Source organism: Aquarana catesbeiana, linkage group LG01, assembly GCF_042186555.1.
Source record: "Aquarana catesbeiana isolate 2022-GZ linkage group LG01, ASM4218655v1, whole genome shotgun sequence".
NCBI classification, from domain to species: domain Eukaryota; kingdom Metazoa; phylum Chordata; class Amphibia; order Anura; family Ranidae; genus Aquarana; species Aquarana catesbeiana.
This window is the reverse complement of record NC_133324.1, coordinates 349,439,053-349,460,091: the sequence shown is the minus strand read 5'-3', so window position 1 is coordinate 349,460,091 and position 21,039 is coordinate 349,439,053. Positions and strand designations below refer to the sequence as shown.

At 48.8% G+C, this 21,039-nt stretch overlaps 1 protein-coding gene across 3 annotated transcripts in view; it reads right to left on the bottom strand.

Moving 5' to 3' along the window:
* LG01H14orf93 (linkage group 01 C14orf93 homolog) overlaps window positions 1-18,504 on the bottom strand; it is a 74,661-nt gene extending 56,157 nt beyond the window's left edge. Inside the window, exon 1 of one of the 3 annotated variants that reach the window (XM_073632438.1) lies at window positions 18,365-18,504. The gene's annotated coding sequence lies outside the window, so the exon portion shown is untranslated. Of the gene's footprint in view, window positions 1-17,633; window positions 17,752-18,287 lie in introns of those variants that run through there. The other 2 variants (XM_073632430.1, XM_073632445.1) reach the window with 2 other exon arrangements.
* Between the last annotated feature and the right edge of the window lie 2,535 nt (window positions 18,505-21,039).

Genomic DNA, 21,039 nt, shown 5'->3' with positions numbered 1-21,039 from the left:
CTCTTCTGTCCCACCACTGTAACCCCCTGCTTATCTGCCCCAGAAGAGCATGGGGATACAGCGGTGGAGCAAATGTGCAGGGAGGTACAGTGGTGAGGCAGATGAGGGGGGGGGGGGGGTTACAGTGGTAGGACAGAAGAGCAAGGGAGTACAGTGGTGGGGCAGATGTGCAGGAGGTACAGTGGTGGGAGGGATGAGAAGAGGGTTCAGCGGTGGGACAGAAAAGCAGGGGGGTGTGTTCAGTGTTGGGCCAGATGAGAAGAGGATTACAGTGGTAGGAAAGATGAGCAGGGGGGTTTTAGGGTTGGGGCAGAGGATGAAGGAGGTACATTGGTGGGACAGATAAACAGGGGGTTACGGCAGTGGGGCAGAGGAGCAGGGGGGTACAGAGGTGGGGCAGATGTGCAGTGGGGTACAGAGGAGAAAGGAGGTACATCGGTGGATCACATGAGCAGAGGGTTACAGTGGTGGGGCAGAAGAGCAGGGGGAACAGAGGTGCAGGAGGTACAGTGGTAGGGCAGATGAGCAGGGTGTTACAGCAGTGGGGCAGATGTACAGGAGGACTCCTGTTTGGACTTTTTCATTTTGTTTAATAAAACTGGGCCAACAAGCCCTTAAATGGCACAACTGGCGTGGACTCACTGGTAAGCTCTACACTAAGCTAAATTAACCCCAAACATTACAATAGTTTGAATTTTGACATTTCTCAGAACTGATCCTAGCCAATATGTTTATCAATGGCATCTACATGCAAAAAGAGCACCGTGGCAAATTGATTTAAGCAACTGGTTGTGTTTAGCCCTACCTGTCAGTTAGCACAGCGGTATATCATCTGTCTCACTTCTTGCCTCCCAGCCATTTTATTCCAACTGTGCTTTGTCTGTGTTACTTGGAGAAAGATGAGAGATCACAACCTGCCCACCTCCCAGCTCCACCAGTGTTCTCTGGCTCTTTTTCATACTGGAAGGTGTGACAGACGCCACTGGAAAAGCAGTCAGCAGTGTGTCCCTGCTGTCCCGTTACTACTTGGTATTGTGTGATGCTAAGAGCAGTAGATGGTGGTCCCCAAGGATGTCTGTAAAATGGGAAAGATGGCTTGACCTTGAAGTGAGCTGAAGGCATCAAGAAAAATTTCAGTAACAAACATAACAGAGGAATGACTTCCAAAAAATGGTATCTGCATCTCACAGTTCCAAAAAAGGACACATGCTTTCAGGGCCAGTTCACACAACATGCAGTCCAGTGCGTTTTTGTTCTGCATCAAAAACGCATGGAAAGTAGGTGATATGGTTTCCAATGGCATAGTTTACACCAGTGCTTGCAGTTCCAGAAAAAAAAAGTAGAACATGCTGCATTTTTCCTGGACTGTACTTGAACGCACCAAAAACACACATGTCCTTATTTAGGGCCAGTTAACACCATAGAAACATAGTCCGAATGCGTTCCAGGTGCATGCGTGTTTTGGTGCGCTTTTGATGCAGTCCAGTGCTCTTTTTTTCCCTCCTTCTTTTATTCTTAACCTTAAATAAGGACATGTTTGTCCCAGTGCGTTTTTGGTGCATTTAGGTGCATTCCAGTGCATTTTACAGCGTTCTAGTGCAGAAAAATGCAAAATGTTCTACTTTTTTTTTCCCCTGGAACTGCAAGCACTGATGTGAACTATGCCATTGAAAACCATATAACCTACTTTTCATGCGTTTTTGATGCAGAAAAATAAACCGCACTGTACTGCATGTGGTGTGAACTGGCCCTTAAGGTTAAGAAAAAAGGGGAGGGGGAATTGCACCGTACTGCATCAAAAACGCACTGGAACGCATAAAAAACACGCATGCAGAAAAGCATCTGGAACGCATCCAGACTGCATTTCTATGGTGTGAACTGGCCCTCAAAGTTGAAAAAAAACTGAAAAAATTAAAAAGAACAAAGTGTCCATTTCAATTCAAGACCGGTGGCAATCCTAAACCCCTGTGCCATGAGAGCATGAGAACTAGGAACTTGTACAAGTTCTTTGTTCTCAGACTCCACAGTCAATGGTGATCATTGTGACAGACCTAGCCGGGAGTCTCATTCGTAAACTCTTAAAGCGGTAATAAATCCAAAAGCAAACACTTATTATATTGCCACTTATCAATTCTTTAATGTGATGGCTGCATTAGTTTTTCTTTCTTATTTTTTCTTTCCTTCATTCTCATCTGGTGATCTGGCCTGTAAGTGGGTTATTTTTCAAAAGAACAAGCCCTCTTCCAGAATTATCAGTTTACAGGGATGAGACAAACCATTTACAACTGGCAGGGGTGCTTGCTACGATCACTGTTTTATTTGTAAAAATTTTATCCCAAAAGGAAAAAAAACAAAAACGTTTGCTATAACTAATTTATAAAGTGTGAGCTGGAGTTTGGCTTCAATTTGTTTAGTGTGTTTGAATCTGTTAGTCCATTTAACATTACCCTCCCCAAGACTGGCAATTCTGCTGTCTGTTGTGCTCCCTGCACTCATTGATTCAGAATGGGGGCACTCTAATACAGGAGGTGTGCTACTGGCCAGATCATCAGGTGAAAAGAAGAGGGGTGGGGGACTACTGCAGCCACCACAGCTAATGATTGGTAAGCTGCAATATATTACATTTTTGGTTTGGGGTTTAATACCGCTTTAAGCCTGCAGATAGCAGTGTGCCTCTGATTATTATTGTACTTGCCAGATATAATAATAATAATAATAATAATAATAATAATAAAATGAATAATTTCTTAAAAAAAAAAAAAAAAAAAAAAAAAAAGGCAGGCAAATACTAAGAGGTAAAGTGATATTGAAGCTTTGTTTTAAAGAAAACAAAAAAAAACATGTAATACTTACCTGCTCTGTGCAGTGGTTTTGTAAAGAGCAGCTCTGATGCTTTTCTTTTGGGGTCCCCCCGCCGGCACTCCTGGCTCCTCCCCCTCGAGCTGTGCCCCCAGAGAAAGCCGCTTATACTGGGGACCCCTCTCTCCTCATTGGCTGTGACTGACAGCAGTGGGAGCCAAAGGGCTCCCACTGCTGTCTCAGCCAATGAGGAAGGAGAGTCCCCATACAGCCAAGGCTACTGTGAATATCGCTGGATTGGAGGAGGCTTAGGTAAGGATTGGGGGGACCCGCAGCACACAGAAGGTTTTTAACCTTCATTCATAGAATGCATAAAGGTAAAAATCCTTCAGTCTTTAAAACCACTTTAATGGAAACTGCTGAATGTCTATCAACAGCTGCTGTGCAATCTAGTCACTAAGGTTCCAATCACATGTGGCGCTTTGGGATCCCAGGCAGAATCGCTGCGATTCTGCCTGCGGTCTCAAACTGCACTACAATCACAAATTGCAGATTCTGCTGCTATTCATTTTCAATGGCCCCTAAAACAGTGTGATTTTGCAGGGATAAATCGTGCAGCAAACTGCAAAGCTTGTTGACTAAAAGAAGCTCCTGCTCATTTTTGGGTGACAAGCTTCGCACGTTGCGGTTTGCTGCGATAATCGTGGCAAAACTGCACTGCATTGTAAGTGCCACGTGTAAAAATGAATGGCACCTGAGCCTGCGATTTGCGATTGCAGTGTGATCTGAGATCGCAGGATGAATCACTGAAATCCCAAAACGCCAATGTGAATGGAGCCTAATATTTTGCAGAATTTGGGACAAATGAGTATAGGGCCTCATTCACGCGGGCGTAGTGTTCTGTACAAGTCATGTTTACCTGCATTGAAGGCACAGGTGTTCTGAGACATGCTTTGGCCCTGCACAGATGTACACTCAGGGATGTGCTTGGAGATCCGTGCAGCTGTCCACCAACCATTGGTTTTAAGAGGCTGCCTGCACATTGCTGCATGGAACACCTGTATCTCTCATGTAGGTAAACATGGCCGTTTGCGCAGGTGTACAGAACAGTACCCCAGTATGAAAGACTGAAAGGTGGGTGGGGGTATATAAGTGTAATTGTACCTTCACTTTAACCACTTGTCTGCTGGGGGCAATTATTTCTTTTTTTTTGCACACATTAAAATCTGCATTGCTTGCTAGAGATTACTATAAACCCCCCAAAAATAGGATTTTTATAACAGCTTACCTGTAAAATATATATAACTATATAACCCCTCCCATACCGGGAGTATCTCAGTTTTTGTAGCAAAGCAGTATATACACATATCCCAATAAGAGGGGAGGGACCTTTGGTTCCCGGCCGGGATGTACTCCAAGAAAAGGATTTTACAGGTAAGCTGTTATAAAAATCCTATTTTCTTTATCGTACATCACGGGACACAGAGCCATAGTAATAACTATATGGGATGTCCCAAAGCAATTCCACCTGAGGGGAGGGAGACACAGGCTCAGGTGCCATTCATTTTTACACGTGGCACTTACAATGCAGTGCAGTTTTGCCACGATTATCGCAGCAAACCGCAACGTGCGAAGCTTGTCACCCAAAAATGAGCAGGAGCTTCTTTTAGTCAACAAGCTTTGCAGTTTGCTGCACGATTTATCTCTGCAAAATCACACTGTTTTAGGGGCCATTGAAAATGAATAGCAGCAGAATCTGCAATTTGTGATTGTAGTGCAGTTTGAGACCGCAGGCAGAATCGCAGCGATTCTGCCTGGGATCCCAAAGCGCCACATGTGATTGGAACCTTAGTGACTAGATTGCACAGCAGCTGTTGATAGACATTTAGCAGTTTCCATTAAAGTGGTTTTAAAGACTGAAGGATTTTTACCTTTATGCATTCTATGAATGAAGGTTAAAAACCTTCTGTGTGCTGCGGGTCCCCCCAATCCTTACCTAAGCCTCCTCCAATCCAGCGATATTCACAGTAGCCAAGGCCGAAATCTGACCCTTGATTGTAGTCAAGGCCAGCTTCATTTCTACTCCTAATTGTAGAAAGGCCAGAATTCTTCCTATGACATACTTACGAGGATGCCAACCCTTGGTTTCACACCAAGTGACGTAGGCCTTCCAGACCCTGTAATAAATGGTCCTGGAGGCCGGCTTTCTGGCATTAATCAGGGTGGTTACTACCGAACCTGAAAGCCCCCAATTTTTTAGAATGTTGGCTTCAATAGCCACACCATTAAATTTAGCGTTTGTAAGGCAGGATGGAATACCGGTCCCTGCGACAGCAGGTCCAGACGAACAGGAAGAGTCAAAGATTCCCCTACTGCCATTCTCACGATCCCTGCACACCAGGGTCTTCTGGGCCATGCCGGGGCCACTAGGATTACCAGCTTCCCTTCTTCCCTGATCCTGTCAAGCAGCCGTGGTAGCAGCTAAACTGGAGGGAATGCATAAATCAGTGAAAACTGATTCCACGGGATCACTAAAGCATCTATTCCGAGTGCAAGTGGATCCCTTGTTCTCGCCACAAAGTTGTCCAACTTCTTGTTGAACCTGGACGTCAATATATCTACGTACGGAGTACCCTGTCTTTGGCATATGGCCAAAAAGACATCAGGATGTAGAGACCATTCTCCCGGCAACAACTGTTGATGGCACAGAAAATCTGCCTACCAATTTTCCACTCCTGGAATGTAAACTGCAGATAGGCAAGGAACATGTTTCTCTGCCCAAGACAGAATATGATCCACCTCCCTTTGGGCAGCGTGGCTTCTGATGCCTCCTTGGTGATAGATATAGGCCACTGCTGTGGCATTGTCGGATTGTATCCTGACAGCAGCATTCCGCAACCTGGACGTCCAGGCTATTAGAGCCAGACGTACTGCCCGAAACTCTAGGATATTGGTGGGCAAGGTCTTCTCGGACTCTGACCACTTCCCTTGAACCGTGGTCTCTTCTAGAACTGCTCCCCAGCCCCATAGGCTGGCATCCGTAATTACTACTTTCCAGGAGACTGGAATGAAGGATTTCCCCTTCTGTAAATTCCTGATTATCAACCACCAGTTGAGACTCTGGCATACTTTTGGAGCCAGATTCATTGGATAATCCAAGCCTTGGATCGGTTTGTTTCAAGCAGACAGAATACTGTGTTGCAACAGTCTTGAATGGAACTGGGCATTGGGAACTGCTTCGAAAGAAGCTACCATCTTCCCTAGTAATCTCATGCAAAGGCAAATGGAAGGAACCTTCTTTGCCTTGACCGTCTGGACCAGCTCTTTTAGAGCGTTGCACTTTGCCTGAGGCAAGAACACCCTTTCCTGGGTTGTGTCTATGACCAGGCCCAAATACTGCAGCCTTCTTTCTCCAAGAATGATTTCTCTAGATTGAGAATCCAACCCAGGTGTCTCAGATAACTGAATGTTTTGGAGACCCCTTGATTTACCCTGCTATATTGACTGATCTACCAGTAGCAGGTCGTCTAGGTATGCTATTACTGATATACCCTGGCCCCTTAGTCTTGCTAGTACTAGGGCTAACACTTTTGTAAACAGTCGGGGAGCAGTGACCAACCCGAAAGGCAAGGCCACAAACTGAAAGTGGCGCTGCTCTACCGCAAACCGCAGAAACTTCTGGTGAGTGGGAAATATTGGCACATGTAGATGCGCATCCTTGATATCTATGGATGCTGGAACCTCTCCTCCCCGTAGGGTGGAAATAGCTGACCGAATCGACTCCATTCGAAAGGAGCGGATGTTTAGGAAGTGATTCAGATTCCTGAGATCTAGAATGGGTCGGACATCTCCATTTGGTTTTGGTACCATAAAGAGATTTGAATATAAACCACATGTTCCCTCTCTTCTGAGGGAACCTCTTTTATCACTGACTGATACAGTAATCGGTCCAGTTCCAGAAATAAGGACTTTTTCTTTACTGGGTCCTTAGGAATGTTTGATCTTAGAAAACGCGATGGTGGAAACTCTTGGAACTCTAGTTTGTAGCCTAGGGCTACAACAGAGAGGACCCATTTGTCTTGGATTTCCTCTTGCCAAGTTTCTGAAAACCACCACAGTCTTCCCCCCACTCGATCGAGCGGGGGCACCCTTCACAAGGAAGCCTTGGGACTCTGTTTTGTGGGCTTCTGACTCCAGGGCTTTTTGTAGCCCTGTGTCTGGTTATGAGGCTTATCCTTTGCCCCTGACGGTGGAGGCCGTCGAGACTGCCTGGAGGCTGTTGCCCCAGACATCTAAGGAGAAGGTTACAACCTTTCTCCAAGAGCTTCTTGCATGGTAACTCGGCTAACCAGCTGCTTAGCCACAGAATCCTGCACATATGTATCAACATGAGCGCAAGGCGAGATGCCTGATGGATAAAATCCTTGATAGTGTCCACTGCAAAGTATAGGGCCCTAGATAGCTCAGCTAGACCTTTGGCCTCTTCAGTTTGAGCAGGAACTTTTTTTTTTTTAAAAACCCGCTTGAATTCATCCCGAAGGGATTGACAGATGCCTATTGCTGCCACTGCAGCTTGTACTACCGCACCAGCTACAGCAAATGAGGCCTTAAGTAGAGATTCCAACTTCTTATCAGCTGGATCACTAAATACTTGTACATTGTCCACTTAGACAAGTTAAACTCCTGTTCACAGAGGAGATAGCCGCATCTACTGCTGGCAAATCCCATCTCTTTTAGAACTTTTTCTCCATAGGATAAAGAATTGAAAATCTTTTAGGAGGAGAAAACTGCTTATCTGGGTGATCCCAATCAGCATAAATCAGTTGCTCCAGTAACGGGTGCATAGGGAAAGCATGAGAACCCTTGGGTTTTAGCGAACCCAAAGAGGGGAGGGAAATATCCTCCACCTCTGCAAGAGGCAACTTATATCCAGAATGAACCAAGTCTGTAAGGGACTGGATTAGCAATTTCTGTGATTGTAAAATTGAGAAAGGTTCTTTAGATGCTGAATCCTCCGAAGAGGAGTCACCTGAACCTCCTTTTCTCAAAGATACCCCAATATCATCTGGCCATTGTTGCTCCAATGCTGGAAGGTCGAGGGCAGGAAAAGGCCTGCTGCGTTTTCTCACCTCCGGGGAGGAAAACGCTAACATCTCGGCTATTTTCCCTTCCAAACCAGCCATATCCAAAGCCAAATCGTCCTTAGTGAGGTATGCAGAGGCTGGGACGTTGGAGGTAGCCACCATGCCTGTGAGACAAAATGGCTCAGATTCGCCAGATGCTCCAGGTCTCTCAGGGGAGGATGGAACTGCGGGCGTGGAACTAGGAGCCTCAGGCTTTGACCGCAATGACTTTGCACTCCCCCCCCCTGATGAAATACCCCTCCTGCGGAAAGACATAGTCCTAAGCACAAAAAAAGCAGGGGTACTAAACAAAGTGCATCTACTGCCGAGCTTTAGTCTAGCAATTACATAACATGCTGCTATAAACGCTCAATCTCAATGCTGAGTAAAACGCGCCCCTTAAAAATGCCTGTATCCACACACCCATACTGCTTACATACCACTTGTGTGCTCTGTGTCCCTCTGTTAACCAACCAGACACTTCCAGAGTGTAAAGCTTTTAAGCAGTGAGCCCTGTGCTCCATATGCACGCTGGCGGCATTAAGCCACATCCTCTGCGTGCCCTTAGGCCCCGCCCCCTTCTTTAAAAGGATCCCTTTCCCACGCTCAGCGTGGAGATAGCCGGCCCTGTAGTGAGGGCAGATCGAAGGGGGGGGGTCTTCAGCAGGGGGGAACCTGACCTCTCTGATGGTAGATAGTCCCCCCAAACCCCTACTGATGGCTGGCAGAGCAGGAGAAATAGCAATGCTGCCGAAGGAAGCCTTTGCTAACACATGAGCACATCACAGGGGAAGTATGGAATGCTGGAAGGCAGGTGTGTAGCTTTTACACCCTCTAGTGGCAAAACACAGGCAAGGCATCGCATACTCACACCAGAAAGATCAAGTGAATTATATATATATATATATATATATATATATATATATATATATATATATATATATATATATATATATATATATATATATATACACACACACATTCCCTGTCTTTCTGACTTACCTGATTCCCGCAGGACTGCTGGAAATTATCACAGACAGATCCAGCATTCACCCATCACGGCGGCCCGTGTCATGCCAGACCTTCAAGGACCAGGTCCCCTTTCACGGGTCCACTCCCTTGGACCTGTACAGCACCACTGCCGGAAACGGTTTGGCTGTATTAACATGACCAAGGTGCCGGATCCCAGGGTCCAGCTCTCAAAAGAGAAGCATTACAGGCAAAAACCTTGTTTCTTCTTGTACGAGGCCCGGGTACCATCCATTTGGCTTTCAAGCACCTTAGATGGATCCGTTTGCACAGCCCCTTGATCCCATCAGGGATTACTTAGCGGAGCTCTCTTAGCACTTCAACAACCGTGACCAACACCTTAGACACTGGCGAAAACACTGAGATACTCCCGGTATGGGAGGGGTTATATTATACCAGTGTCCATTCACCTAAAGGTAGCCTATAACCCATATAGTTATTACTATGGTGCTCTGTGTCCCGTGATGTACGATAAAGAAAATAACATAACATTTCTGAAAGCAGAGACCCAGGAGACCCATCAGCTTATGTGGCTCCTGCTCCCTCTGCGGCCACCTGCTTCCTCCACTGCCGGCGCCAGCTTGACGCACTCTGATGCTCTGGGATAGTGAGTCAACAAGTCCAGATTGCCATCAACGGGTTGCCAACCTTGGGCATTTGGGGTGCCAGTAACAAATTATTGGCACCAGCACGTCTCGCAAGGGAAGCGCGTTCCTGTGCAGTGAACACACACACAGAACGCGCCTTTCCTGCACTGTGTTCTATCCGACTCTTAGGCAAGACTCTATGGCAAGAAACTATTTTTGATTATACTTTTGCCACCTATGTTCGGTTTCTGCAACAACTAAAAACAGGATGCAAAAGGACCCTGTGCATGGACTCTAAGGCCCCATTCACACTTGAGCTTAGCGGGAACTTGTGTTGCCACTTACGTTTTTTACATGTTAAAGAGGAGTTCCACCCAGGGGGGCCGTCAAAAAAAAATAAAAAATTAAAAGTCAGCAGCTACAAATACTGCAGCTGCTGACTTTTAATTGGACACTTACCTGTCCCTGGGTCCAGCGATGCAGGGGATCGAAGCCCCGCTTGTCCCCCCCCTCCGCTCGTCGGCGCCAGCATTTCAACTGTGGGCGCCGGGCTGTGGCTTCACAGCCTGGCACCCACTGCGCATGCGCGAGCGGCGCCGCGCGCCGTGATTGGCCGCTCAATCACCTGGGACCTGTAATGGGTCCCAGATGATTGACAGGAGGGAGGGAGCAGAGCGGAGCCCTTCCTGTGCCGAGGGGGAAGTGATGTCACCAGCCCAGGCAAAGGAACAGGCAGACTACGAGGGACCCCCTAGCAACAGGCATTTAGAGGTAAGTGAAAAAAAAAAAATATCCAAATGTTTTTTTGTTTTTTTTTTTTTAGAATTTTTCCAGGTATTTTTGTTTTTTGGGTGGAACCCCACTTTAATGTGCGTTGTGCCTAGTCACTTTAAGACAAGGCCTTTTCTGGAAATTTTTCTTTACATGTACAACTTCTTGAACGTCTGGTCTACAACCGACTGAGTGATTATCTGAGAAGAAACTTCTTGATCCCCTTCAGTCTGGATTTCACCCTCAACACTCCATGGAAACTGCTCTCCTTAAACTCACAAACGACCTACTAACGGCTAAAAACCAAAGGACACTATTCTGTATATTCCTGCTGGACTTCTCTGCTGCCTTTGACACAGTGGACACCCCCGCTCCTCCTCACTCCTTTGCCCTCCGTGACTGTACTCTTCGCTGGTTCTCATCCTACCTATCCCACCGCTCCTTCAGTGTCACTTACAATATTCCTCCTCTCCCTTTCTCCATCCCCCAAAGTTCTATTCTTGGACCTCCTCCTATTCTCAATCTACAGCTCCTCCCTGGGTCAGCTGATTGCCTCTAGTGGCTTTTAATACCATCTATACGCTGATGAAGCCCAAATCTATCTCTCTACCCCCTCAGCTCACTCCATCAGTCTCCTCACGCATCACCAATTTACTAACAGACATATCAGTCTGGATGTCACACCACTTCCCCCAATACCAAGGTCCTAGGTGTAATCCTGGACTCTGACCTATGCAAACCCCACTTCAGTCCACCTTGAATGCTGCTGCCAAACTCATCCACCTTACAAACCGCTCAGGGTCTGCTACCCCTCTCTGCCAATCCCTCCACTGGCTTCTGCTTACCCAACTAATTAAATTCAAGATACTAACAATAGCTTACAAAGCAATCCACAACTCAACCCCCAGCTACATCACAGCCTGGTCTCAAAATACCTACCAAAAAACATTTTTGACACTTGGGGGTCAATTCACTAAGGACACTTTCATACTGGGGCGGGGGGTTCAGTGGTAAAGTGCCGCTATTTTTGCGAGCGTACTTAGCCCCCGCTAGCGGACGATGAAGGGGTTGACGGCACCCGCAAAGCGCCGCTGCCGAATCGCTTTGCAGGCACCTCGGTGGCGCTACCCATTGATTTCAATGGGCAGAGCGCTTTAGGAGCGGTGTATACACCGTTCCTAAAGTGCCCCAAAGATGCTGCTTGCAGGACTTTTTTTTAAATGTCCTGCCAGCCCACCGCTCCAGTGTGAAAGCTTTGAGCCAAGGGGGCTCTGCACAAGGGCCTTATCCCCAAAATGGTGGCCAGTGGTTGTGGGGGTTTGCGGGCAGGAAGCTAATCGGAATCTGAAAGCCCCCTTTAAGAAGGGGGGCCCCCAGATTCCAGTTTTCGGTCCAGATTCCAATTAACCCCCCTGGCAGCAACTAGCTGCAATAACCCCTGTGCTTTTTTTGTTTTTGCTATGGCCAATTCTCCTTAGATTAAAAAAGTGGTCCCGCGGACTCGCCGCAGGATCACTTTTTAATAGCGGTGAGAGGGGTGCCCTCCCCCTCTGGCTGTTCCCTGGCTTACCTACCTTTTTTTTTTTTTTTGCTTTTTTTGACCTGTTATCCTTATTTCTTTTACAAGGGATGTTTACATTCCTTGTAATGGGAATAAAAGTGATCAAAAAAATTTAAAGGGACAGTGTAAAAATAAATAAAAAAAAAGAAAAATTTAAAGTGCCTCCATCCCTCCGTGCTCGCATGTAGAAGTGAACGCATACGTAAGTCATGTGCGCATATGCAAATGGTGTTTAAACCACACGTGAGGTATCGCCGCAATAATCCTAGTGCAAGACCTCCGCTAACACTAAGGCCCCTTTCACACTTGTGCGACTTGGGACTGCAAAGTTGAATGACAAGTTGTACCCCTTGATTTGCAATGAGTACCAGCAGGGCTTTTTTTCTCAGAAAATAGGTGCAGGGACTCACCCTCCCTGCCCAAATCCCCGCCTCCAACCACGCCCAAACCCCACCCCCAGACACACCTTCCTTAGAGGAGAGAAGTACAGCAGCGCCAAATAATTGTAATAAGTAAAGGCTTAGAACTGTGTATCACACAAGCCGCATGGTTCATGAATGTGTATTGTGCAGTTGTGAGCACCAGCATATCACACAAGGCGCAGAAAAAAAAAAAAAACAGCCAACAGGATAGTACTTACATTCAATGCGAAGCTTCCCTTGTTCTCAGAAATATGGCTCATATAGACCAGTGTACAGAGGGCAGGGGTCAGCAATATATAACATACAGCCCAGCACAAAGAGAACAGTGGTAAAGCATATGTCATATGCAGTCCAGCATACAAAGTGCAGGAGTATGTACCGCAAAACCCATTGTACAGAGTACAGCATTAATAAGAAGTACCATACATTACATACTCTTAGTCATTAACTCTGTATGCTTTACTGTCCCCCGGCATATATCCCTGGTCTTCCCCCTGAAGTATTACCACCATCAAATACTCACTTCTGCTTATCTCTTTGCTTACTTCTGTGTCCCCCATCCACATCTAACCTCTGCATAGTTGCCAACATTGTAAAAAAAAAATGTGGGACACTTTTGTGGCTGTAGGCGGAGCCGTACAATAATTAGGGGGCGGGGCATTCGTTTGTAGGTGTGGCTTAGTAAAAATATACAAGTGCGGCACGCGAATGGGCGTGGTTTACGCGTCATAGCGGGCGTGGCTTAAATGGGCGTGGCTCAAGAGGGTGTGGTTAGAGTCTGAGATGAATGAGGGATGGAGAGGGAAAGGGGGAGAGGGAGAGGGGGAGAGGGAAATGACGGGACAGCAGCCCCAGATCCTACACAATAAAAATATGTGTATTCTAGAAAGTTTAACAATCAGCAGATAAAGATACTCCAAACACCTGGTGTTAGCACTTCAATCATCCCGGCACCATGGTTGTTATGGTGTCAGGATGATTGAAGTGCAGTATTTCTATTATTACATTGTAATATAAAATTAAATCATTCAACTCACCATAATGCCGAATCAGTGGGAGCCCCGAGTGTGTCACCTGCCACGTCGCCTGCCACCAGCCGTCCGTCCTTGCATCAGGTGCCCCCAGCAAAGCCCCCCCTCACACCAGGAGTCCCCAGCAAAGCCCCCCCTCACACCAGGAGTCCCCGGCGGAGCCCACCCTCACACCAGGAGTCCCCGGCGGAGCCCACCCTCACACCAGGAGTCCCCGGCGGAGCCCACCCTCACACCAGGAGTCCCCGGCGGAGCCCACCCTCACACCAGGAGTCCCCGGCGGAGCCCACCCTCACACCAGGAGTCCCCGGCGGAGCCCCCCCTCACACCAGGTGCCCCCGGCGGAGCCCCCCCTCACACCAGGTGCCCCCGGCGGAGCCCCCCCTCACACCAGGTGCCCCCGGCGGAGCCCCCCCTCACACCAGGTGCCCCCGGCGGAGCCCCCTCACATCAGGTGTCCCCGGCGGAGCCCCCCCTCACATCAGGTGTCCCCGGCGGAGCCCCCCCTCACATCAGGTGTCCCCGGCAGAGCCCCCTCTCACATCAGGTGTCCCTGGCAGAGCCCCCCCTCACATCAGGTGTCCCCCAGTGGAGCTCCCCTTACATCAGGTGTGTCCCCAGTGGAGCCCCCCTTACAAATTCCCACAGCGGTGCGCCCCCCCTCCCCTACCTCAGAGGTGTCCGCCGGTCTTTTCGAATACCGCATGGCAAAACCCCCGCCCCTTTCCCTGGCAGCGGGGCGGGGGTAGGCGGAGTGAGGCGGGGCGGAGGGTGGGTGGAGTGAGGCGGGGCGGAGGGTGGGCGGCGACGGAGAAGCTCCGTCTAGCCCCCCCCCCAGCCGTCTTCCTGAGCTTCTTCAAGGTGGCAGACCTCTAGCGGTGGCGGTGGGCGGGAAAAATAAAAAAACGGATTTTTCGGGACATTTCCCGGGACACAAAAAATTCGGGAATGGAGTGTAAGTCCCGGGAAATCCGGGACAGTTGGCAACTATGCCTCTGCAACCCTCATCCACAGCTCACCTCTTCTTTTCCATGTCCAAAGATCCACTCTGCACCCCCATCCATATTATCTCTGCTCCCCTTCTGCACACCCATCTAAAGCTTACCCCAATCCACAGCTCTCACCTTTGCCACCTCTCATGTTTCACCTCTGCACCTCCAGCTTCCCCTACAGCTCTCACCACTGCACAGCCTGCTCCATTCTCTCCAGCTCTCATTTTGCACAACCTGTCTTCTGCCCTCTGCAGCTCTTACCTCTGTACAAAGCTCCCTTCTTCCCAGTTCTTCTCTCTGGACAAATTTCCTCCCCCTCCACTTTCCCAGCTCCCACTCTGCACCAATTTTCCCCCACTCTCCTCTCCAAACAAATCCTCCCCACCACTTTCCCAGGCCTCCTCTCCACACAAATCCCCCCACCACTTTCCTAGGCCTCCTCTCCATACAACCCCCCCCCCCCCACACACACACACACACACACACACACACACACACACACACACACACACACACTTTCCCAGCCCTCCTCTCTGCACAAATCCCCTCCACCTTGCCAGCCCTCTCTGCACAAATCCCCCCCCACTTTCCCAGCCCTCCTCTCTGCACAAATCCCCTCCACCTTGCCAGCCCTCTCTGCACAAATCCCCCCCCACTTTCCCAGCCCTCCTCTCTGCACAAATCCCCCCACTTTCCCAGCCCTCCTCTCGGCACAAATCCCCCCCCACTTTCCCAGCCCTCCTCTCTGCACAAATCCCGCTCACTTTCCCAGCCCTCCTCTCTGCACAAATCCCACTCACTTTCCCAGCCCTCCTCTCTGCACAAATCCCCCCCACTTTCCCAGCCCTCCTCTCTGCACAAATCCCCCCCACTTTCCCAGCCCTCCTCTCTGCACAAATCCCCCCCACTTTCCCAGCCCTCCTCTCTGCACAAATCCCCCCCACTTTCCCAGCCCTCCTCTCTGCACAAATCCCCCCCCACTTTCCCAGCCCTCCTCTCTGCACAAATCCCCCCCACTTTCCCAGCCCTCCTCTCTGCACAAATCCCCCCCACTTTCCCAGCCCTCCTCTCTGCACAAATCCCCCCCACTTTCCCAGCCCTCCTCTCTGCACAAATCCCCCCCACTTTCCCAGCCCTCCTCTCTGCACAAATCCCCCCCACTTTCCCAGCCCTTCTCTCTGCACAAATCCCCCCCACTTTCCCAGCCCTTCTCTCTGCACAAATCCCCCCCACTTTCCCAGCCCTTCTCTCTGCACAAATCCCCCCCACTTTCCCAGCCCTTCTCTCTGCACAAATCCCCCCCCACTTTCCCAGCCCTTCTCTCTGCACAAATCCCCCCCACTTTCCCAGTCCTTCTCTCTGCACAAATCCCCCCACTTTCCCAGCCCTTCTCTCTGCACAAATCCCCCCCACTTTCCCAGCCCTTCTCTCTGCACAAATCTCCCCCACTTTCCCAGCCCTTCTCTCTGCACAAATCCCCCCCACTTTCCCAGCATTTCTGTCTGCACAAATCCCCCCACTTTCCCAGCCCTTCTCTCTGCACAAATCCCCCCCACTTTCCCAGCCCTTCTCTCTGCACAAATCCCCCCCACTTTCCCAGCCCTTCTCTCTGCACAAATCCCCCCCACTTTCCCAGCCCTTCTCTCTGCACAAATCCCCCCACTTTCCCAGCCCTTCTCTCTGCACAAATCCCCCCACTTTGTCAGCCCTTCTCTCTGCAAAAATAACCCCCACTTTCCCAGACCTTCTCTCTGCCTCTCCACACATACATTTTCCCAGTGCTTCTCCATGCTCAAATCTGCCCACATTCTTTCACAGTTCAGTCTCTGAGGAGCGCGCTCTCTCTCTCTCTCTCCTCTCCCTCCCGTCCCCCGTTTCTCATTCCCAGCTCCCTTACCTCTTCCACCGCCAGTGCCCCAGACCATATGGTACGCGCTGGCTTTTTTTGCAGGTGGTCGAGGAGCTGTAGCTGGGGCGGAGTTTCAGGGCTCCTCCGTGCTACATTGTGAGTAGAGGCAGGGACGGAAGCTGCCTCCTGCATCAAAACAGGCAGCGGTACGCTGCCGTGCTGGGACCCGAAGAATGCGAGGTCGTATAGTGCGCTAGTGTGTCATGACAGGTTGGAGTAAAGAGGGCTGTCATAGGTGGCGGAACACCGTTCCGCCGCGTCCCGGCAGAAAAAAAGCCCTGAGTACCAGTCATATCTGTGCGACTTCCTTAGACCTCAAGATTACAGAGGCATTGCTTCAAGTGAGTCAAAATTGTGTCAGTCGCGGCAAAATCGTGAGTAGCACCCGCATATGAGGTATCGCCGCGATCGGTAGAGAGAGAGCAATGATTCTAGCCCTAGACCTCCTCTGTAACTTAAAACATGCAACCCGTAGAATTTTTTAAACGTCCCCTATGGAGGTTTTTAAGGGTAAAAGTTGGTCGCCATTCCACGAGTGGGCGCAATTTTGAAGAGTGACATGTTGGGTATCAATTTACTCGTTGTAACATTATCTTTCACAATATTAAAAAATTGGGCTAACTTTACTGTTGTCTTATTTTTTTAAATCAAAAAATTTATTTTTTTTCAAAAAAAAGTGCGCTTGTAAGACCGCTGCACAAATACGGTGTGACAGAAAGTACTGCAACGACAGCCATTTTATTCTCTAGGGTGATAGAAAAAAAAAGACTGTATAATGTTTGGGGGTTCTAAGTAATTTTCTAGCAAAAAAAAAGTTTTTAACTTGTAAACAACACATCTAAAAAAAAGGCTTGGTCCTTAAGCGGTTAAACTGTTAAACAAAAAGTTCCAGAACAGGCCTAGTCTCCAAGTGGTTAACAATGAATGGCACAAGTGCAGGTTAATAAAATGTTGGGTATTTCAGTAAACCATAGCTCCCAACTGGCCCTGATTTGGAGCAATGTCCCTCTGCCCCCCTCATTCTGGTCTGATCTATATAGTTGTATATAAAATAGCCTTTTTATCTTTCAAAGTGTTTCCCAGAGCTAAACATTTCATCCAAATTATAAATTGCTGCATTTGTACATTTTGAAAGCCAATATAAAGGAATAGTAGTGGCAGAAAAAAAGTCCCTTGTGGATTTAACCTTTTTTTTGGTTAATTCTCCTTTAAGGGGGTGTGGCAGGGGCGTGTCCTATGCCTACATATATTAGCTAGTAGGTTTCCCTCATTCCCATCTCAAAATGTTGGGAGGTATGAGTAAACCACTATACTCGTATAAATAGGCCTGTCTAGGTCACACATTTCACTTTGCTATCCTATTCATACGCGTGTTGCGCACTACAATTCTCCCTCCTACAAGCCCTTACCCTACAGACAAGCTTCGCTATCTAATTCTCCCGCGCATCCAAACTTCACGGCAGAAGGCGTGGTCAGTACACGCTAACTACCACACCATGTGACCTCCAGGGTGTACGCGACTTACTAAGAGCCGTGTACATCGCGCTCACACAGAGCTTCCGATTGGCCGCACGTAAGCGCTCTGCGATTCGCTAAATCTTGCCGTCAATAACAGCTACGTCCAATCAGACTCCACCGGTGTAGTTACGTCGTAAGCGATGCTGCTTCTGGTCCCAGCTACGTGTTAACCCCTCGTTTGCCAGTAATGCTGGAAAACCTGCAGAAACTGGCTAGGCGTCTGAACTCATGGGACAAGCAGCAAATAAGAGCAGGAAGATGAAGAGTAGCGGGAAGCGCCTCAGTCAGCCTACGGCGTAGTTATTGTGAGGGGAGGAGAGCACAGCTCGTCTAAGCGCCGCAATAACCCTGCTCTCCTCACAGTCTATAGAAAGTTACACGGCGGCACCTGTACACCGTGCCGTTCACAGCTTCCCCCTATGAGCCCTGCGAGCGTGAAGCAAACGCAGCAACACCTGAGCCGGCCCACTCCCACCCACACACACCACAGCACACACTGTACCAGCAGGGTACAGGAATACAGCACACAAGAAATGGCAAAATACCTCAGAACACACGAGGTGAGGTGACCCTAGAAGAAATCCTCAATCAGCTGGAATAGCTGGCTTCTAGGAAAGGATACATGAAGGTCAGCGTGTCCCCTTTGTATTCTTGGAGCTGTGTGTGCACAGACGAGTGCACAGTTTGTACACGCCTCTTCTGGCTGAGGAGTGAGGGAGGAGGTGGGGGCACACTGCACTGTGTACAGGGGGCCCTTCAGGGGACATGCACAAAACACTGCATACTTACATACATTTTTACATGTTTTTTAGAAAAGTGTAAACATGGTGGTAAATACATGTACATAAAAACCTCATGAAGGCTTTTAATTTTTATTAGACATGCGGTTGTGGGGACGGCAAAAATGCACAGTTGTGCTGCGTTTTTGCCCCCCTCCCCCTTAAGCTGCAATAGGCAGCAGATAGGTGTGTTTATACGCTGCGGTGATGTCCGCGGTAAAGTTTACCTGATATGTAGCAATTTCTGCCTGCTGAACACTACACACTCAAGCAAAAGCGCCACAAACGCTCCACAACATGGTGCAATGTGCGTTTGACAGCAAAATGAAGGTTATAACAGGAGGTGAGGAGGCATTTCATCGCTTCCTCACCGCCTGTCAGTAGCCACCGAAGCGTAATAAGAACACAGATCGAGCTTCAGAGGATAGGGAGACTTAGCCGCACGCCTAAAACCAGTAGCAGCTGGTGGTATATTTTGGGGGGACCCCCCCCTGCACTTACCCCATCTAGGTCGCGGGCTTCCTCCGGGCAGCAGCTTCACCCTGCTTCTCCTCCCTGGATCGCTTCTCCTCTCAGCCAATCGAGTCTCGGGACCCACTTCCTGAGCCAGGATTGGCCGGGAGGAGAATTAGGAAGACAATAGAGAATATTAATTCGCTATTGTCGCACAACTGGGTGGGCTCGGGGCGCAGTGCTCTGCGCCCTGAGCCCACCCTTTTTTTAAGCCAATTAAAGCCTACGGCTCTAATCACGTGCTTCTAAAAAAATAAAAACCCATTGGAATCCATGCGTCCAATGCCCTGCATGTAAATTAGGGGCTGGGCACATGGATTAGGGGGGCGGATCATATGGACAGCCCGCCGCTGTCTAAATCTAACCTAAGGGTTTATTTAAGCATGCAGTGCCCTCTGAAGAACAATCTGTGGTGGACTGCTTTTCAGGGGGCATTTGACAGGCGGTCGGGGGTGCCTGCATTGCAACCATGTGTATTGTACATGGTTGTGCTGCAGCCCCATTCACTTGAATAGGTTGTGTTCGGCTGGCAGTACTGAACAAGACGAGGGAGATCATTTCTGCTGTGTCAAGTATATACCCTCTATGGCTGCCCTGGCCCACATGCTTACCTAGCCACAATTGTAAGCTACACTGATGTTAATACCATTGATCTTGTTTTCTCCCACCTACACTATATTGCCAAAAGTATTGGGGCACCTGCCTTTGCACGCACATTAACTTTAATGGCATCCCAGTCTTAGTCCTTAGAGTTCAATAATGAGTTGGCCCACCCTTTGGGCTGTCCACAAGGTTTAGGAGTGTATCTGTGGGAATGTTTGACCATTCTTACAGAAGCACAAGTCAGGCACTGATGTTGGACAAGAAGTTCTGGCAGTTTCAGCTCTAATTCATCCCAAAGGTGTTCTATCAGGTTGAGGTCAGGACTCTGCAGGCCAGTCAAGTTCCTCCACCCCAAACTCACTCATCCATGTCTTTATGGACCTTGCTTTGTGCACTGATCCAAAGCATTTGGCAAAGGGGGGGGGGGGGGGTTATGGTGTGGGGTTGTTTTTCAGGGATTGGGCATGGCCTTTTAGTTCCAGTGAAGGGAACTCTTAATGCGTCAGCATATCAAAACATTTTGGACAATTTCATGCTCCCAACTTTTGTGGAAACAGTTTGGGGATGGCCCCTTCCTGTTCCAACATGACTGTGCATAAAGAAAGAGCAGAGACTGTGAGCCAGGCCTTCTCGTCCAACATCAGTGCCTGACCTCTCCAAATGCGCTTCTGGAAAAATGGTCAAACATTCCTATAGACACACTTCAAAACCCTGTGGACAGCCTTCTAGAGGAGTTGAAGCTGTTATGCAAAGGGTGGGCTAACTCAATATTGAACTCTATGGACTAAGACTGTGTGTATATAAAGGCAGGTGTCACAATACTTTTGGCAATATAGCGTATACTCCATGCAACCTCTCCAACAATCCTTTCCCTCTCTCTGACCACTACCTTTATTAGTTTCACTCTCCCTCTCTTCCTCCAACTGCCTAACAATTAGCTGTAGAAACCTTCACCACCTCAACCCTTCTCTCCTCCACTACTGACCACCACTATGACAAAATCTCATCCCTGTTCTGCCCCAACTTAGCCACTTCTGTCTACAACAGCTCACTGTCATTCTCCCTGGATACACTGGCCCCCCTCGCTACACACAAAATCAGGCCCTGACCCCTACAACCATGGCAAACTGATGACACCAGAAGTCTTAAAAAACATAGCCGTGCTCTTGAGCAGCTAAAGTCTCGTACACACGGTACGATTGTTGGCCAAATAATTGCTGTTTGGATGACATCATCCCCGCGCCGGGTTATGCCCCACCTCCGAGACCGAACGGAACCGAAAGCTGTGGGAGTAGGCCGCGCTGGCTTTTCCCACTTCCTGCCTCCCACTGACGTCATCCTCTGCTGCCCTGCATCGATGACTAATTCCAGTGCTGAGTGTGCTCTGCTGTGTTCAAATCAT